Source organism: Euprymna scolopes, chromosome 16 (genome assembly GCF_053919585.1).
Source record: "Euprymna scolopes isolate OS-2025 chromosome 16, ASM5391958v1, whole genome shotgun sequence".
Taxonomy (NCBI): Eukaryota; Metazoa; Mollusca; class Cephalopoda; order Sepiida; family Sepiolidae; genus Euprymna; species Euprymna scolopes.
In genome coordinates, this window is record NC_136497.1 from 127537279 (window position 1) to 127548330 (window position 11052).

General features: G+C 41.6%; 2 pseudogenes; both read right to left on the reverse strand.

The window, feature by feature from the left end:
* Positions 1 to 7903: 7903 nt before the first annotated feature.
* Positions 7904 to 8077, reverse strand: LOC145296535 (U2 spliceosomal RNA; annotated as a pseudogene).
* A 2475-nt stretch (positions 8078 to 10552) lies between these two features.
* LOC145296426 (U2 spliceosomal RNA) lies at positions 10553 to 10765 on the reverse strand (annotated as a pseudogene).
* Between the last annotated feature and the right edge of the window lie 287 nt (positions 10766 to 11052).

The following is an 11052-nucleotide window of genomic DNA, read 5'->3' on the forward strand; positions in this document are numbered from 1 at the left end:
GATGATTTCAACTATTATCACTACATGATCAGCATTCCCAAGTGTGGTGTAGGCATTTGTAACACAATCATCGGGGATCTAAGAGTGATGTGTGATTTTCTTTCTGGTCATGGAAACGGGTTGGAAACGTAACCATCTGTGATAGGGAATGAGATATAGAGAAGCTTTGTGTTGTGCTACCAACTGCGTCTGTGTAAGTAGAAAATCCAAGCCAGTTTTTGTAGTGGACATTGAAGTCACCAAATACATGCACTTGTGCGCTAGTGTCGAGGGAAAGTGCTGTATCCATGCTGCCAGAGACTTTGTTTATTAGAGTACAGTCCTGGGTCGAGGAAGAACGGTAGAGAAAATAAAAGTTACTAGTGTTATGTTGCATGTTAAGTCTAAAGCACATAAAGGCTTCACTGTCCGATTCTAGTTTTGCTTCTCTAGTCAATGGAAGGGTGTTCCAATATAGATTCCAAGCCCGTGCATGTGTCTGTCAGAGTCCTTACGACAGAATGAGAGATATCCGGGCATGTTAAAGTAGTTACAAGTCGTTTCAATGGACAGGGCAAGAAAATTATCCTGCCGATTTCGTAAGATAAACTAAGCAATGATTTTTTTTTTTTTTGCTTAAATTGTCTAACTAGATCTGGAGGATAATTTTGTTGTCCTATAAATTGAAACAACTTGTAATGGTTTAAGCAGAAATCCCCGAGGTTTAAATAATAAAAATATATTTAGCTCTACTAACCTATTGAGAACGTTTCCGTCGTTTTTTTTTTATCAAATATACCTCCTAATGTATATATATATATATATATATATATATATATATATATGTACATATATATATATATATATATATATATATATAAGTGAAGGTGTCCGTGTGTGTGTGTGTCTGTCTATCTCTGTGTCTGTGTACATTTTCCTACGCAATAACTCTGTTAATTTTAAATCTACAAACTCGAAATTTGATATACAGGGTACTGAGATTTGGAAAAATCTATGTGATCGGTTTTCGGCCAGAAATTTAGCTGTTAAGGAGTCAAAGTTCAACGATTTGACCTTTGAGAACTCTACCAAACTCCTCCGACAATTTGGGGTCTAAACACTTGAAATTTTAAATATACGTCTCTTGGGCATGGATCTAATTAATAACTCGATTTTAGCCTAAACAATAAATTTTAAGGGGTCATAAAAGGCGTCAAAGTTAAAAAATTGACCGGCTTTTTTTTTTCGTTTTGCTCAGCATACACCTCCAAACATCCGGACAACGCCGGGCACCCATGCTAGTATATATATATATATATATATATATATATATATATATATATATATATATATAATGCACTTTTTCTTTTTGCGTGTGGAAGTTCCCTTCCTATGGACTACGAAACAAGTAGGCCGATCTCCATGAAATTTAACACAAATATACATCATCTGTCTGGGAGTGTTTTTAGATACGCTTTATATTCGAATACCATCACACGTCGTTAATCCATAATCGAAAAATCTACCTGAAGGCACATTTCGAATCGGAACAATATTAACATCTTTTAAAGCCTAAAGATTCAAAAGTTTTATCACCGCACAAGCAGAAAATCCAAGCATATAAAATGAACAGAAGGTTATTTAATAAGACAGGAGCGCATACGAAATCATTGTTTCTGCTCATAGCACATTTGGACCCATGATACTTTACTTTTGTATTTTTAACTTTAATACAAGCCTTTACATATAAAACTTTTATAAAATCAATAGTATGTTTATTATAGTGCAATGTAGACTATAATGTATTGTAAACAAAGTCACTGTGTGAATGCACGTGAATTGGAAACCGTCATGTTCTTACTTTATACTTCGTGTGTATTTTTTCTGCTGACTATTTTAATCTGATTAAAGACAAAGGTCAATACAGTTCTTACTATAGACACCTTTTGTTCTTGTTAACGCGTGTCATTAAATAACTTCATGCCTTTATTTCAGTGCTTAATAACACGGAGTGAAAACTTACTTATGCTAAGTTGAAATCGAGATGATTCCAGAAAAAGGGTTCACTAAACCCACACCTGAGATTTTTTTTCTCTAAGCTTTTGTACAGAAGGAAAATATAAGTTTTTATTTCTTACTTATAGCAATTTCTTAAAATAACATTTTTTTTTAAAGGTACGAACGCCATTTTTCAAGCCAAACACAGACGGAAAATCACATTCAGTATTTTAAACAATGAATTGCTTTTTACTGGGTGTTTCTGTACTTCAATTATGCCGTCGTGTATTTATACACATACATGCGAATATGACATTATACAATAACAGACACACATACAAAAAAAAAAACGAAAATAGAGATTTCTGTCTAGTTTTTGTTTCTTTATTAAAGAATGAGAAGACGAATTCTTCTTGTAACTTTTAATGTTGTCAAAAAACACAACATACTTGAAAGCAATCATGCTATTTACTATTTCACTCGCATCATTATTGGGCGACTATTGTGGCTATCACATCGGCTTTCAAATCTTGAAAACAATCAATTTCCTTGTTGGGAAATGAGCAATCTATCGATCTGTACTCCTATGAATTAACTTGTATTTCTTGTGTGTTTATATTCATATTAAAACAATGTTTTTAATTTATTTACAAAGAATATACGACTTTCTTATATATGGGTCATGTAATTGAATAAATTAGCAGAAAATCTATTTCATTTGCATATTCTTTTAAACATTTATTTAAATTTATTTCCAATCAGTTTTTTCGGTTTACTTATGAGAGGGTCTACATGATTATACTTGTGTTTTTGGTTTACAGAAAGTAAACTTAATATATAGGGTATTCGGTCCTTAAGCGAATCTTTATATTTGAGTTTTAGCCAGGGAAAATAGGTGCAAAAGTGTGAGACTTAAAGAAATGGAATTTGCCTTGAGAAGGTCGACACGACGGCATTACGAATATGCATGCGTGACGTAATCACTATTGGTTAAATTTTGAATATTTAGCCTTGCAGCAAGCATTTCTTTATAGCTCAGGCGTTAACGTAAAAGAAAAAAATAAATCGCAATCTAAACTTTTGGTTTCGATTCTCTTTAGTGGCACACGCGTCATTTTTGTTTTTTAACTTTTAAAATCATCACTAAATATTAGGTCTAATATAAAGTACAAAGTCTTCATTTGTATAAATATCATATATAAGCGTATTTTACGACCGGCAATGCCGGGCGACTTGCTAGTATATATATATATATATATATATATATATATATATATATATATATATATATATTTAAATAAGGAGGTAGTCACCAACAATGTGTATTTTTTAACATTATTTTATTATTCCGTGTCTTGATTTTTCATTGAGAATTATAACACACACAAACACACACACACACACACACACTACCCCAAAGGAAAAGAAAAAAACACAAGCAGAAAGAGAAAGTGAGAGAGAGAAACACAACACAGGAGTGACCACAGCCGAGGTCAGCGGCCTCCACAAGCCCAATAAAAGAGTAATAAAAATTGAACATTCCAATGAATAGTAGACATTTATACGCTTCCACCCCTGGAAACACTTCAAATGAACTACGAAAATGCTATTTTTACATCTCCAACACATTTGAAAATAATTTCTGACGAGGATGCTTCACAGAACGTCTGAAACGCGTTAAAAACGATTTCAATGATTTAAAAACATTATTACAATGATCTAAACATAATTCTAAATGAAAAACCAAGACACGGAATAATAAAATAATGTTAAAAAATACACATTGTTGGTGACTACCCCCTTTCTTTCGTTGGAATTTCTTAACCCATTTTATATAAATAAATGTATATATATATATATATATATATATATATATATATATATATATATGTATATATATATATATATATATACATATGGCACTACCGATTGAAATAAAAAAAACATTAAATAAGTACTTATCAACAATATATTTCCTAATTTCATTGTTGATGAACCAATAAAACGAATGCTTAAACCCTAATAATAATAATATTAGCTAAAACCGCAATGACAACTCCATTAATATATTTTACCAAATCAAATGACACCTAATCTAGAAGAAAATGCAATTAAAAAGATCGTACGCAGACACTTGGCGCGTCTTGACAGTAACTCTAAAATTTAATTTATTATCTACTACAAGATGTTTAGAATACAAAATCTCGTGGTCAGAAATAACTCACCATCGGTTATAACAAGGCTGATAGCCATTAGTGGCGTGCTCTCGTGTAATGAATGAATGCGTTAATGTAGGATTGACATGAGATTCTTAAAGATAACTAAAATGACCGAAAAATGGGCTTAAATGACTTAAATAAATAAAAAGTAAATGACTTAGAATGACTTTAATGAACTTAAGGATGAATTGAATGACCTAAAAGACGACTTGAATGATTAAAAATAACTGAACTCCTTCATAAACGACTTGAATTATCTGGAGAATGACTGGAATGGCTTTGAGACTGGCTGGTTGCAAAGAATGTGATCATTTTACATCAAATTAATACAGAAACGTGATCATCCACTTAATATCACTAAGTTACAAACATAAATACAGCATTTAGTAAGAACAGATGGTATTTATTTGCTCCCCCACCGAGCAAATTAGGCACAAGGCCAATTTTTAATGTGATGAGTGAAGGGAGATGGGAGGGAAAAAGGGGACCCGCTCCCGAGAGGTGGTAAATGGGAGCTGGTTAAAGGTCAGGCATGTGGGGTTGCCCCACATCTGGTCTTAGCTAGTCATAGCTAGTCATAGCTTGCAGTATCTACCGGACAGATGGTATTTATTTGCTCCTCCACCGAGCCAATTAAGCACAAGGCCAATTTTTAATGTGAGGAGTGAAGAGAGGGGAAAGGGAAAAAGGGGACCAGCTCCCGAGAGGTGGTAAATGGGAGCTGGTTAAAGGTCAGGCATGTGGGGTTGCCCCCACATCTGGTCTTTGCTAGTCATAGCTAGTCATAGCTTGCAGTATCTGCCGGAACAGATGGTATTTATTTGCTCCCCCACCGAGCAAATTAGGCACAAGGCCGATTTTTAATGTGAGGAGTGAAGGGAGGGGGAAGGGGAAAAGGGGACCAGCTCCCGAGAGGAGGGAAATGGGAGCTGGTTAAAGGTCAGGCATGTGGGGTTGCCCCCACATCTGGTCTTAGCTAGTCCTAGCTAGCCCTAGCTAGTCATAGCGTGCAGTATCTGCCGGAACAGATGGTATTTATTTGCTCCCCCACCGAGCAAATTAGGCACAAGGCCAATTTTTAATGTGAGGAGTGAAGGGAAGGGGAAGGGAAAAAGGGGACCAGCTCCCGAGAGGTAGTAAATGGGAGCTGGTTAAAAGTCAGGCATGTGGGGTTGCCCCCACATCTGGTCTTAGCTAGTCATAGCTAGTCATAGCTTGCAGTATCTACTGGACAGATGGTATTTATTTGCTCCTCCACCGAGCAAATTAGGCACAAGGCCAATTTTTAATGTGAGGAGTGAAGGGAATGGGAAGGGAAAAAGGGGACCAGCTCCCGAGAGGTGGTAAATGGAAGCTGGTTAAAGGTCAGGCATGTGGGGTTGCCCCACATCTGGTCTTAGCTAGTCATAGCTAGTCATAGCTTGCAGTATCTGCCGGAACAGATGGTATTTATTTGCTCCCCCACCGAGCAAATTAGGCACAAGTCCGATTTTTAATGTGAGGAGTGAAGGGAGGGGGAAGGGAAAAAGGGGACCAGCTCCCGAGAGGAGGGAAATAGGAGCTGGTTAAAGGTCAGGTATGTGGGGTTGCCCCACATCTGGTCTTTGCTAGTCATAGCTTGTCCTAGCTAGTCATAGCTTGCAGTATCTGCCGGAACAGATGGTATTTATTTGCTCCCCCACCGAGACAAATTAGGCACAAGGGCAATTTTTAATGTGAGGAGTGAAGGGAGGGACCAGCTCCCGAGAGGTGGGAAATGGGAGCTGGTTAAAGGTCAGGCATGTGGGGTTGCTCCCACATCTGGTCTTTGCTAGTCATAGCTAGTCCTAGCTAGTCATAGCTTGCAGTATCTGCCGGAACAGATGGTATTTATTTGCTCCCCCACCGAGCAAATTAGGCACAAGGCCAATTTTTAATGTGAGGAGTGAAGGGAGGGGGAAGGGAAAAAGGGGACCAGCTCCCGAGAGGTGGGAAATGGGAGCTGGTTAAAGGTCAGGCATGTGGGGTTGCCCCCACATCTGGTCTTTGCTAGTCATAGCTAGTCATAGCTTGCATTATCTGCCGGAACAGATGGTATTTATTTGCTCCCCCACCGAGCAAATAAGGCACAGGGCCAATTTTTAATGTGAGGAGTGAAGGGAGGGGGAAAGGAAAAAGGGGACCAGCTCCCGAGAGGTGGGAAATGGGAGCTGGTTAAAGGTCAGACATGTGGGGTTGCCCCCACATCTGGTCTTTGCTAGTCATAGCTAGTCATAGCTTGCAGTATCTGCCGGAACAGATGGTATTTATTTGCTCCCCCACCGAGCAAATTAGGCACAAGGCCGATTTTTAATGTGAGGAGTGAAGGGAGGGGGAAGGGAAAAAGGGGACCAACTCCCGAGAGGTGGGAAATGGGAACGGGTTAATGGTCAGACATGTGGGGTTTCCCCACATCTGGTCTTTGCTAGTCATAGCTAGTCTTAGCTAGTCATAGCGTGCAGTATCTGCCGGAACAGATGGTATTTATTTGCTCCCCCACCGAGCAAATTAGGCACAAGGGCAATTTTTAATGTGAGGAGTGAATGGAGGGGGAAGGGAAAAAGGGGACCAGCTCCCGAGAGGTGGGAAATGGGAGCTGGTTAAAGGTCAGGCATGTGGGGTTGCCCCCACATCTGGTCTTTGCTTGCAGTATCTGCCGGAACAGATGGTATTTATTTGCTTCCCCACCGAGCAAATTAGGCACAAGGCCAATTTTTAATGTGAGGAGTGAATGGAGGGGGAAGGGAAAAAGGGGACCAGCTCCCGAGAGGTGGGAAATGGGAGCTGGTTAAAGGTCAGGCATGTGGGGTTGCCCCACATCTGGTCTTTGCTTGCAGTATCTGCCGGAACAGATGGTATTTATTTGCTCCCCCACCGAGCAAATTAGGCACAAGTCCGATTTTTAATGTGAGGAGTGAGGGGGGAGGAAAAAGGGGACCAGCTCCCGAGAGGTGGGAAATGGGAGCTGGTTAAAGGTCAGGCATGTGGGGTTGCCCCCACATCTGGTCTTTGCTTGCAGTATCTGCCGGAACAGATGGTATTTATTTGCTCCGCCACTGAGCAAATTAGGCACAAGGCCGTTTTTAATGTGAGGTAAAAACCAGCTCCCCTAAAAGCAGGCAAAAAGGGGGCACTCTGGTTACCAAAAATAATAATTGTCCCAGTATAGAGGGTTTCCCCTCCATTGACTGGTACAAATTATCTTAAGTGCAGTATCTGCCGGAACAGATGGTATTTATTTGCTCACCCACCGAGCAAATTAGGCACAAGGCCGTTTTTAATGTGAGGTAAAAACCAGCTCCCCTAAAAGTAGGCAAAAAGGGGACACTCTGGTTACCAAAAATAATAATTGTCCCAGTATAGAGGGTTTCCCCTCCATTGGCTGGTACAAATTATCTTAAGTGCAGTATCTGCCGGAACAGATGGTATTTATTTGCTCCCCCACTGAGCAAATTAGGCACAAGCCCGTTTTTCATGTGAGGTAAAAACCAGCTCCCCTTAAAGGGGTCACTCTGGTTACCAAAAATAATAATTGTCCCAGTATAGAGGGTTTCCCCTCCATTGACTGGTACAAATTATCTTAAGTGCAGTATCTGCCGGAACAGATGATATGTATTTGCTCCCCCACCGAGCAAATTAGGCACAAGGCCGATTTTTAATGTGAGGAGTGAAGGGAGGGGGATGGGGAAAAGGGGACCAGCTCCCGAGAGGTGGGAAATGGGAGCTGGTTAAAGGTCAAGCATGTGGGGTTGCCCCCACATCTGGTCTTTGCTAGTCATAGCTAGTCCTAGCTAGTCATAGCTTGCAGTATGTGCCGGAACAGATACTACACTTTGATCCTGGCCAAAAGGCCAAGAAAAGCTTAAAAAGCTGGTATTTATTTGCTCCCCCACCGAGCAAATTAAGCACAAGGCCAATTTTTAATGTGAGGAGTGAAGGGAAGGGGAAGGGAAAAAGGGGACCAGCTCCCGAGAGGTGGGAAATAGGAGCTGGTTAAAGGTCAGGCATGTGGGGTTGCCCCCACATCTGGTCTTAGCTAGTCCTAGCTAGTCCTAGCTAGTCATAGCGTGCAGTATCTGCCGGAACAGATGGTATTTATTTGCTTCCCCACCGAGCAAATTAGGCACAAGGCCAATTTTTAATGTGAGGAGTGAAGGGAAGGGGAAGGGAAATAGGGGACCAGCTCCCGAGAGGTAGTAAATGGGAGCTGGTTAAAAGTCAGGCATGTGGGGTTGCCCCCACATCTGGTCTTAGCTAGTCATTGCTAGTCATAGCTTGCAGTATCTACTGGACAGATGGTATTTATTTGCTCCTCCACCGAGCAAATTAGGCACAAGGCCAATTTTTAATGTGAGGAGTGAAGGGAGGGGGAAGGGAAAAAGGGGACCAGCTCCCGAGAGGTGGTAAATGGGAGCTGGTTAAAGGTCAGGCATGTGGGGTTGCCCCCACATCTGGTCTTAGCTAGTCATAGCTAGTCATAGCTTGCAGTATCTGCCGGAACAGATGGTATTTATTTGCTCCCCCACCGAGCAAATTAGGCACAAGTCCGATTATTAATGTGAGGAGTGAAGGGAGGGGAAAGGAAAAAAGGGGACCAGCTCCCGAGAGGAGGGAAATAGGAGCTGGTTAAAGGTCAGGTATGTGGGGTTGCCCCCATCTGGTCTTTGCTAGTCATAGCTAGTCCTAGCTAGTCATAGCTTGCAGTATCTGCCGGAACAGATGGTATTTATTTGCTCCCCCACCGAGCAAATTAGGCACAAGGCCAATTTTTAATATGAGGAGTGAAGGGAGGGACCAGCTCCCGAAAGGTGGGAAATGGGAGCTGGTTAAAGGTCAGGCATGTGGGGTTGCCCCCACATCTGGTCTTTGCTAGTCATAGCTTGTCATAGCTAGTCATAGCTTGCAGTATCTGCCGGAACAGATGGTATTTATTTGCTCCCCCACCGAGCAAATTAGGCACAAGTCCAATTTTTAATGTGAGGAGTGAATGGAGGGGGAAGGGAAAAAGGGGACCAGCTCCCGAGAGGTGGGAAATGGGAGCTGGTTAATGGTCAGGCATGTGGGGTTGCCCCCACATCTGGTCTTTGCTTGCAGTATCTGCCGGAACAGATGGTATTTATTTGCTTCCCCACCGAGCAAATTAGGCACAAGGACAATTTTTAATGTGAGGAGTGAATGGAGGGGGAAGGGAAAAAGGGGACCAGCTCCCGAGAGGTGGGAAATGGGAGCTGGTTAAAGGTCAGGCATGTGGGGTTGCCCCCACATCTGGTCTTTGCTTGCAGTATCTGCCGGAACAGATGGTATTTATTTGCTCACCCACCGAGCAAATTAGGCACAAGGCCGTTTTTAATGTGAGGTAAAAACCAGCTCCCCTAAAAGCAGGCAAAAAGGGGGCACTCTGGTTACCAAAAATAATAATTGTCCCAGTATAGAGTGTTTCCCCTCCATTGACTGGTACAAATTATCTTAAGTGCAGTATCTGCCGGAACAGATGGTATTTATTTGCTCCCCCACCGAGCAAATTAGGCACAAGGCCGATTTTTAATGTGAGGAGTGAAGGGAGGGGGAAGGGAAAAAGGGGACCAGCTCCCGAGAGGTTGGAAATGGGAGCTGGTTAAAGGTCAGGCATGTGGGGTTGCCCCCACATCTGGTCTTTGCTAGTCATAGCTAGTCATAGCTAGTCATAGCCTGCAGAATCTGCCGGAACAGATGGTGTTTATTTGCTCCCCCACCGAGCAAATTAGGCACAAGGCCGATTTTTAATGTGAGGAGTGAAGGGAGGGGGAAGGGAAAAAGAGGACCAGCTCCCGAGAGGTGGGAAATGGGAGCTGGTTAATGGTCAGGCATGTGGGGTTGCCCCCACATCTGGTCTTTGCTAGTCATAGCTAGTCATAGCTAGTCATAGCTTGCAGCATCTGCCTGAACAGATGGTATTTATTTGCTCCCCCACCGAGCAAATTAGGCACAAGGCCAATTTTTAATGTGAGGAGTGAAGGGAGGGGGAAGGGAAAAAGGGGACCAGCTCCCGAGAGGTGGGAAATGGGAGCTGGTTAATGGTCAGGCATGTGGGGTTGCCCCCACATCTGGTCTTTGCTAGTCATAGCCAGTCATAGCTTGCAGCATCTGCCGGAACAGATGGTATTTATTTGCTCCCCCACTGAGCAAATTAGGCACAAGGCCGTTTTTAATGTGAGGTAAAAACCAGCTCCCCTAAAATAGTCAAAAAGGGGGCACTCTGGTTACCAAAAATAATAATTGTCCCAGTATAGAGGGTTTCCCCTCCATTGACATGTACAAATTATCTTAAGTGCAGCATCTGTCGGAACAGATGGTATTTATTTGCTCCCCCACTGAGCAAATTAGGCACAAGGCCGTTTTTAATGTGAGGTAAAAACCAGCTCCCCTAAAAGGGGTCACTCTGGTTACCAAAAATAATAATTGTTTCAGTATAGAGGGTTTCCCCTCCATTGACTGGTACAAATTATCTTAAGTGTAGTATCTGTCGGAACAGATACTACACTTTGATCCTGGCCAAAAGGCCAAGAAAAGCTTAAAAAGCTAACAACAGCATCCGCTAGCAACAGACCTTTGATCTTAATCAAAACGCTAAGCACAAAAGTGTTACGCACCGACCGACCTGCCAACCGACCAACGGAGTGACTTATAGAGTCGCTTGCACGCGACTAAAAACGTTGGAAAAAAAACAATGTAATGTATAGATTCAAATGCTCTATGGGAGAATGTAATTCCAAAAATTATACATATATTGGATGTACAACGATAACGTTGTCCCGATGAATAACCATGCATGTAAATAATACTAGTGCTATATAAAAAC